We start from the raw sequence: 9,763 nt of genomic DNA on the forward strand, positions 1-9,763 counted from the left end.
TGTCTCTCTTTCTGTCCCCATCTCTCTCTCCTTCTTCTTTTCGTTCCATCTTTTCTCATGTTTGTCTCTCACACAGTTAAATCCTTTTGCTCTTGCATGGAAAAACTGTGTGCGTGTGTGCGTGTGTGCGTGTGTGTGTGTGTGTGTGTGTGTGTGTGTACATTCCTGGCCTAGAACAGCAGCAATCACTCAATTACAGAGTAAGAGCATCTGGATGTGATGGAGGGCAGACAAAAATACTAAGAGAATTGAACTCTCTCTCTCTCTCTCTCTCTCTCTCTCTCTCGCTCTCGCTCTCGCTCTCGGTGATGATCTATTTAATTTTCTGGCTAATTCCCAACGCTTCATCCTGCGTTCCATTTTTTTTTCAGGTGGTTACTTGTCGCTGTCTGTCTGCCTGCATATCTTTCTGATTTTCTCTCTCACTGTCTCGCTGCATCGGTGTTTACTTTGTGTCACTGCTATTCGCTGTTGGAATGGAGGTGCACAACCACACACACACACACACACACACACACACACAGACAAATGAACATAAGCAAAGAGAAAGGGACAGACAGAGAAAGAAGGTTTATGAGAGACACATAAGGTTGTGTGTGTGTGAGAGAGAGAGAGAGAGAGAGAGAGAGAGAGAGAGAGAGAGATGGTGAAGCCTAAACATTTTTATTACATTAACATTTCATTAAAAGCCAGCAAAACCAAGTGCATGACATCACACACACACACACACACACACACACACACACACACACACACACACACACGCTCTAAAGAAAGGACAGGACATTTTTATTTGTCTAGACAACTCAAATACAGAGGAGGGACTAGAGCACAAACCAAGCAGGGCCTCCAGAATGATGGCAGAGAATCAGGACGCAGCCATTTAAACATTTTAGGGATAAAACTCTCAGTGCTTCTTGTGATGTTACAGGAACACGATCAACAACATGGTGGTGTGATGAAGTGAAGTTACTGTTACCACCAAGTGTTCCACTGAACGTTCTTACTTACATTATAGCAGCTATAAAAAGCCATTCATAACACTCAAAAACTGGAGAGTTTAATTTTTGACTATAAATACGACATTTTGTTTATGTTTCCGAGTCAAATTTCTAAATTCCTTGCTGCAGGTTTTGACCTTTGCCCCTATGACTTGGATTATGGATTAGATTCCTGGTTACATCAGATACCAATACATCAGAGCAATTAAGTGAGGCTTTAACATTTAACATTAACATTTACCATCATTGGCACTTCAGCGTCTTTTTTACTCCAACACTTCCTTCGCATGTTCCTTTGATGTTGATGGTCCACATCCTGCCTTTGCTGAGATTAATGTCAGTCTGCCTCCTGCCTTCGCAGTGGATGTTGTGACTCTGCCTCAAACCTTTACAAAGTACAGCATGGGTCCACATCCATCCCTCATCCTGCTGCCTATACAGGAGATGAAATCTTCCTACCATTGCAAAGGACATGTACACACCACCTGCTGCTGTCCTGTCAGCATAAATTATCCACCTCTTCCCCAAACATCACTGAGGACACCAACACTCCATCTCTTGCCCTGAAGGAAGGTAAACTACCTGCCTTTGCAAAGGAATGTCCTTGATCCACCACATTCCTTTACAGATGACATCATCATATACCCCCCTTCCCAGGTCTCCACAGAGGAGGTTGATAGCCGCCTCCGTTGTAGAGTCCCACATCCAACGTTCATAGAGAACATTATATCACTCCTCAACATTCAGAGGACAGAGGATGGATGTCACCATGCATGCTGACCCTAACTGTAAAGATTTCTGTCTAGTATTTTTGTTTTGTTCCTAAATTTGAAGTATTGAAACCAACAGGCACGGATACAGTAAAGCAAAAACCCTTAAAACACACATTCAATTCCAAGAAATTCTGAAAGAATTATTTGAGGAAACACCAGTGTTCAGATAAGATTCCCGGTTTCCACTGTGTGCTAATGTGATTACGTAGTTCTCTGAGTTGTCATTGTTTACTGGAATTCGCTGCCGTCACCAGTCACCAGTTTTCTCAGATTGGGTGGATCCACCAATTTCGTACAGGTTTATTTTTCTACATTGGATTCATCACTGGGACAAAATAAGCCATAAATATAAATATCATCTTTGGGTTACTGAACAGAAGACTGGTGGTTGAAGCCACAGCACTTCTGAGCTGGGCCCTTGAGAAAGGCCCTCATCATTCTCTGCTCCATGGGTCCTTGTATCATTTGGCACCTTTTATCCATTCATTAATTTTCTACTGCTTATCCGAACTTCTCGGGTCACGGGGAATGTGTACCTATCTCAGGCGTCATCGGGCATCGAGGCAGTATCGCCTTTACCCAGATCAACTTAATTTTTCATTTTATTACAACTGAGTGTTAAGGACCTTGAATAGGAGCCCAGCAGTGGCAGATTGGTGGATGTGGGATTCAAACTCACAACCTTCCAATTAGTAGACCAACACCTTAACCACTAGGCTGCCACTTCCCAATGTCATCGTGGTTGACCCTGTGGTCTAACAAACCGGAATTTGTAAAGAAATCTTCATTTCACTGTGCTGTGCTGTTCACTGTGCTGTTCACTGTGCTGTTCACTGTGCTGTTCACTGTGCTGTTCACTGTGCTGTTCGCTGTGCTGTTCGCTGTGCTGTGCTGTTCACTGTGCTGTTCACTGTGCTGTTCGCTGTGCTGTGCTGTTTGCTGTGCTGTTCACTGTGCTGTGCTGTTCGCTGTGCTGTTCGCTGTGCTGTTTGCTGTGCTGTTCACTGTGCTGTGCTGTTCACTGTGCTGTTCACTGTGCTGTTCACTGTGCTGTTCACTGTGCTGTGCTGTTCACTGTGCTGTTCGCTGTGCTGTGCTGTTCACTGTGCTGTTCACTGTGCTGTGCTGTTCGCTGTGCTGTTCGCTGTGCTGTGCTGTTTGCTGTGCTGTTCACTGTGCTGTGCTGTTCACTGTGCTGTTCACTGTGCTGTTCACTGTGCTGTGCTGTTCACTGTGCTGTGCTGTTTGCTGTGCTGTTTGCTGTGCTGTTCGCTGTGCTGTTCACTGTGCTGTTCACTGTGTTGTGCTGTTCACTGTGTTGTGCTGTTCGCTGTGCTGTTCACTGTGCTGTTCACTGTGCTGTTCACTGTGCTGTGCTGTTCGCTGTGCTGTTCGCTGTGCTGTTCACTGTGCTGTTCGCTTCACTGTGCTGTTCGCTTCACTGTGCTGTGCTGTTCACTGTGCTGTTCACTGTGCTGTTCACTGTGCTGTTCACTGTGCTGTTCACTGTGCTGTTCACTGTGCTGTAATATTTATAAGACAAAGGCTTTTTCTTCCAGTGGAGGACACACCAGGATCTTATTAACTCACATTAACATAATGCTGCTTCTCACTTGTACAGACACTTTTTTTGGATTTTTTTGGAAGTTTCGATTAAATCCTGAAAATGAAAACAGTGTCAGTTTCTCTGAGTTGATGTAAATCGTTGCACATAATCGTAACAGCTGAATTGGTCGAGTATTATGTTGATTAAATAATATAATCTGGCAAAGTGACCAACTGCTTTCAACAGTAAAATTATTATTATTATTATTATTATTATTATTATTATTATTATTATTATTATTATTATTATTATTATTTCATCAGAATTACCTGAGTAAACCGAGAGGGAGAAGTGAACTATACTGACATGCCGTTAAGCAGAATAAAGCCAACTTTTGTTGGCTTTTCCTTCTTGTCAGCTTCTTCGGTTTACCTGTGCCCCAAAACCACATCCATTAAAATGTCTCTTATTCATTCTCTAGCTCTCTTACTCTCTCTCTCTCTCTCTCTCTCTCTCTCTCTCTTTCTCACACACACACACACACACACACACACACACACACACACACACACACACACACACACACACACTACTCCCTCTGTGTGTGACCTGATTTCGCAGTAACAGTAGAACTATCCAGAAACAAAATGTGGCTTTGTGTCCGTGTGTGAGAACTTTCCTCATTTGATCAGAAATTTACACACACAGTGCTGGATTGTCTGATTTACCAGACAGACCACGGATTATACGATAATCCAAGTAATAGAATCAACCGCACTTTAGTTTGACTAAGTGTGTGTGTTAAGTCATTCGAAGCACTTCAGAAAGGTTTACGGCCCATGAAGCAAATCTGTCGAGGAATTAAATTTAAATCCGTGCTGAGGAATCAAAGTTTATTTTAGAGTTTAAGTTTGCTCTGTAAAACATCTGCTGGAGGTCATTTGGTATTTTACCGATGACCGATTTTTTTTTTTCATTTGGCAAATGGAGGTCATTTAGAAAAAGGAGCCGTTCAAAACATTCTACAAGTATAATCATTTAGAGCCTGAAGCTCACTTGCCTCTTTTCCACCGGAAAGAAGCGGGTGCTGGTTCAGAGCTAGCGCTAGTGCTGGTTCAAAGTTGGTTCCACTGGCGAACCTTCTAAGAAGCGGTTTGCCTTTCCACCGGCTAGAGAGCATCACAGCGCCGAGTGTGACATCACTGTATACGTGTCACGTGTCCCAGCAACGTTAGCGCAGCAGCGGCAAACACAAACACAACAATGGTGGATGTTGCTTTACTGTTAATGCTCATGGCTTTGTGAACCTACATTGGCATCCAAACATGGCGAATAAAACGTGTACGTGCGGCTCCATGTAATCTGTATAAACGGAGGTTGTAATCGATAAAGTACATAACGTTATTTTATCCTTAACACAGAAAAAAAGTTAGCCTTAGCATGTAGCTACCTACTATCATGTGTGCTGATAACTGATCATCTCGCGGTAAAGTAAAAGTGTATTAAACATTAGTATACTTAAGGTACATTATCAAATGCGCTAACAGTAGCCCCGCCCACAGCTCCTGACGCAAGCGGTTCTTAAGTCTAGACCAGCAACGTTTTGGTGCTACATAAGAACCACTTTTCCTGGTTCGGAGCCGGTGCTTTGGCGGTCGAAACAGAAAGAACCGGTTCTAAATTAGGCTCTGGCTCCGAACCAGCACTCGAACTGCCTCGGTGGAAAAGGGGCAACTGTGATCACCTTTTCAACACACAGTTCCTCACAAAGCTCCCTCAGGAAGATTTTTCTTGCTGCCACCACAGCGTGTTGTTTGCTCTGTTCAGAGGTACCTATGCATCTGGATTTACAGTGAAATTGAAAATTGAAAATTGTGACTCCAAATCTTTCAATCACTCTCTACCATCATGTCCACCAGTATCCCACCAAGTTCCTTTTCAAACATTGTTATCGGTAGCAAGACGACTGGTTCTGCTTCAATGGAAGAACAAACAAAATAATCCTCTGTACTTATGTAATTAGAAAATGTTAAGTATTTCCTCAAAGGCGTTGACAGGACATTTCTGGCAGCTCTCCAGAGAACGTGGAGATCATGATGTTTATAGTAAGACATTCTGACACCTAAACATCTAGTTTATCACAGCTTGACAGACGTCTGTGCGTATACAGTACAGACTCTATGTTAAAACGTTTCTGCCTCCCCTAAAAAAATGCCATGAAACTACCGAAATACTATAAACAACAGTGCTGCAGAAGCTATGGTGTAACTGCAACATGTCAATCTACGAAGCTACTCAGGATTTATAAATTGCTAACCTACAGATGAGCTACATGCTAAGTGTTTGCTATCTACACATTTAGCTAACTTACATTATACATTTGGCTTACTGGCTAGATACACTACACAAGCCACTCAGGATGTCAAATAACTAAGCTATAACCGAACTTCATTGATAATGTTGCTAGCTACATTTTGCTAACTTAGCATTTTAGCAAGCTATCTACACCACAGAATCTACTCAGGTTGTAAAATAGCTAAGCTACAGCTGAACTTTTTTGATAACTTTGCTAGCTATATTTTTATTTTTGCTATTTAGCATTTTAACTAACTATCTATACGATACAAGCTGCTTTGATGAAGCAGCTAGCTACATCCCACAGAAGCTGCACTCACTTTATCAGCAGAAACATTTTACAGATTGACATTGAAACCTAAAACTTTGGGAATCCCTGCATGAAGACCCACCTTCCATTCAAAATTTGTAATTGATCCTAAATCAGAATGAATGTATACGGTATTTATTTGGACAGTTCATGTTCCTTCAGTATTTACTCTTCCCTAGCTTGGTCCTAAATATCACTGAGGTATTTTTACATATTTTTGGAGTCACTGTTTTCCCCCCGTTTTATTAATACATTATCATACAGAGGCTTAAATATGAGCAAATACCACCATCTAGTGGTTAATCAATGTAATATTACCTGTTTTCCACCAGAGGGCGACATCGACACGTAAACGCGTTAACCGGAGCTTAATACTTTTGAAGTCTAAAAGCGACTGATGATGATGATGATAATAAATGTACATTGTAAAAATATATGCATTGCCCTACGAAAGTAGAAGAGCAAGAGCGATTATTTATTATTATTTATTATTTGTTTTCGATTCACATTGCAGACATTTTTACATTATAGATTAAGTGATCACCGATTAATCTTGCATATTATTGCATTCATCTTAAATCAGAAGATTTACTTGCGCCCTCTGGTGGACAACAGGCGATATTTAATTGTGATTATATTGTAGCCACCAGATGGCGCCATGGCCATCGTGGATCACTAGAGTATCACCAAAACATGCTGAGATTTGTGGCGTGGATGGAGGTAGACTGATGAGAAGAGGTTTGTCTGAGTAATTAATCTTAATGTATACATTGCAATGATGTTTTTAATACTTTATTCATGTTAAATCCCTATAGCATATATTATATCTATATAAAGTGCCTTGCAAAAGTATTCATACCCACTGAACTTTTCCATATTTTGACATGTTAGAACCACAAAGAAAAATGTATTTTATTGGGATTTTATGAAATAGACCGAAAGAAAGTGGCACATAATTGTAAAGTGGGATGAAAATTATAAATGGTGTCAAAAATTTTTTTACAAATAAATATATGAAAAGTGGTGTGCTGGTGTTTGTGTTGGTCTATCACATAAAATCCTAATAAAACACATTTTGTTGTAACGTGTGAAATGTGAAAAAGTTCAGAAAATTTATTTATTATTATTATTATTTTTTATTTTTTTTTAAACCAAACATACATATAATACATCCCTTAACTGTGTGCTCCAGTAGATCTGATCAAATGCACATTATTCTGTTCTGGTTATTAAGTTCTGGTTAATATCATGAACAGCAGCTACGCTAATTTCTCTCCACTTGCTTTGATGTTCCAGCTCCAGTTCTGTTCCATGTCATGAAGATTTCAGACCTTCAGTGAGAAGATGCCAACTCCATGTGGTCTCTGAGGACAACAACCTCCATCAATACACAATTATCAGACTGTATCTGACTGTAAAAAAGGACATTATTCATAACAACACTCTCTGGTGTTTATAACAGTTTATAATCACACCCTCCAGTGTCACCCAAATGAGGATGAGGTTCACTTTTGTGTCTGCTTCCTCTCGAGGTTTCTTCCTCTTCCATCTAAGGGAGTTTTTCCTCACCACAGTCACTTCAGGATTGTTCATTAGAGATTAATACAAACACATTAAAATATAAATCTAATATTAATCTTGAACTTTTGTATTATATTTATGTTCTGTAAAGAACAATGAAAACAATGAAACAGTGAAACAACGGCCCGTTTTATAAGTGCTATGCAAATAAATTTTAATTGAAAATTTCAATTAAATTAAATACATATTAATATAATGAACTGTTATATCTCTATTTACGTAGATGTCAGTGTCTCACATGGGACAAAAGGCATCTTGACCTTATTTTTTAACCAGAAGAGAAGAACGTGGTCCCAGACGTGTATGTTTATAGCATAGGAGCACATCGATGACATAACTATACAAAATGATACTTATGTACGAAGCTAATCTAGAAAGATTGTTATAATAACAAAAAGAAGGACATTACGATCACTACATTTAGCAGTGGGTGGAGCAAAGAGCATTCAACGTGACAACCAACTGTCACTCAAGTTGCCAGAAGGCACAGAAAATGAAGGATATCTGCTATATATGTGACATAACGTGGCGATTCCAACGTTAGAGTTTAAGCCACGTTATGTCACATATATAGTAGATTATGTCACATATATAGCAGATATCCTAGCCAAGTTATGTCACATATATAGCAGATTATGTCACATATATAGTAGATTATGTCACATATATAGCAGATATCCTAGCCAAGTTATGTCACATATATAGCAGATTATGTCACATATATAGTAGATTATGTCACATATATAGCAGATATCCTAGCCACATTATGTCACATATATAGCAGATATCCTAGCCACATTATGTCACACATATAGCAGATATCCTAGCCAAGTTATGTCACATATATAGCAGATATCCTAGCCACGTTATGTCACATTTATAGCAGATATCCTAGCCACGTTATGTCACATTTATAGCAGATATCCTAGCCACGTTATGTCACACATATAGCAGATATCCTAGCCAAGTTATGTCACATATATAGCAGATTATGTCACATATATAGCAGATATGTTCTTTTTCTCAAAAAAAAAAAAAAAAAAAAGACCAAAAATAAATAAATAAATCCTCTGGTGAAAAAATATCCTTGTTGTCATGGAGTACACAACATTTATACTATTTACATTAACTGTTTTATTAGAAGAAACAAATTTTTTGTACTATTTTATATTTAAATAAATAATGTTAATAATGTTACATATTTTTGTTATTGTCAACATAAAGCATTCGTTCGTTCATTTATTTACTTTTTATTAAATTTTTTATTACATTTTTTATAAAAAAAATTGTATAGACTCAGTATAGAATTTTGTTCCTCAAGGACATCGATTTTGTGAAAATGTGAAGATTCTGATTGACGTTTTGGCGATCCTGTGACCTCTGAACTTTTGCTCTCAACCATGAAAAAAACGCAGCTGAGACCTGTGATTGTCGATTGCGAAACTTCCTCTCTCTCTCTCTCTCTCTCTCTCTCTCTCTCTCTCTCTCTCTCTCTCTCTCTCTCTTTCTTTCTCTCCTCTGGTGATTTGACCCCTGAGAGACACATGACCTTTGACCCCGAAGCATGGACCAATTGGAGATCTGTGTGAATTCCGAGAAGCCAATTGAAGTACAGATTCCACAAAACGAGTAATATTACATAACCTAAGACAGAATGTGACATCAGAGATGAATTAATAAAATAATGCAGAAAGGCTTGTGGGTTAAGCTGCCAAACACACACACACACACACACACACACACACACACACACACACACACACACACGCGCGCGCGCACACATAAAACACAGTCTGTCAACGATGGACAACATGAAGACACAAAACAAATACTGAAATTCCAAGACTTTCAAGCAACAGCTGTCCCCTTTGACACACACACACACACACACACACACACACACACACACACACACACACACACACACACACACACACACACACACACACACACACACACACACACACTTTTAGCCTCTAGGTGTTTCTCTCTTTTCTGTTTCTGTCTCTTTCTCAAGCACTACTAATTGGCCACACGCTGAGTAATGTGACCAATGGGCTGCTGTGCTGGCGTTCTTGTGTGTGTGTGTGTGTGTGTGTGTGTGTGTGTGTGTGTGTGTGTGTGTGTGTGTGTGTGTGTGTGTGGGTGTGTGTGTGTGTGTGTGTGTGTCAGATGAGTGTGTGAGTGTGCTCAGGAG

The sequence above is a fragment of the Tachysurus fulvidraco genome, chromosome 11, assembly GCF_022655615.1.
Source record: "Tachysurus fulvidraco isolate hzauxx_2018 chromosome 11, HZAU_PFXX_2.0, whole genome shotgun sequence".
NCBI classification, from domain to species: Eukaryota; Metazoa; Chordata; class Actinopteri; order Siluriformes; family Bagridae; genus Tachysurus; species Tachysurus fulvidraco.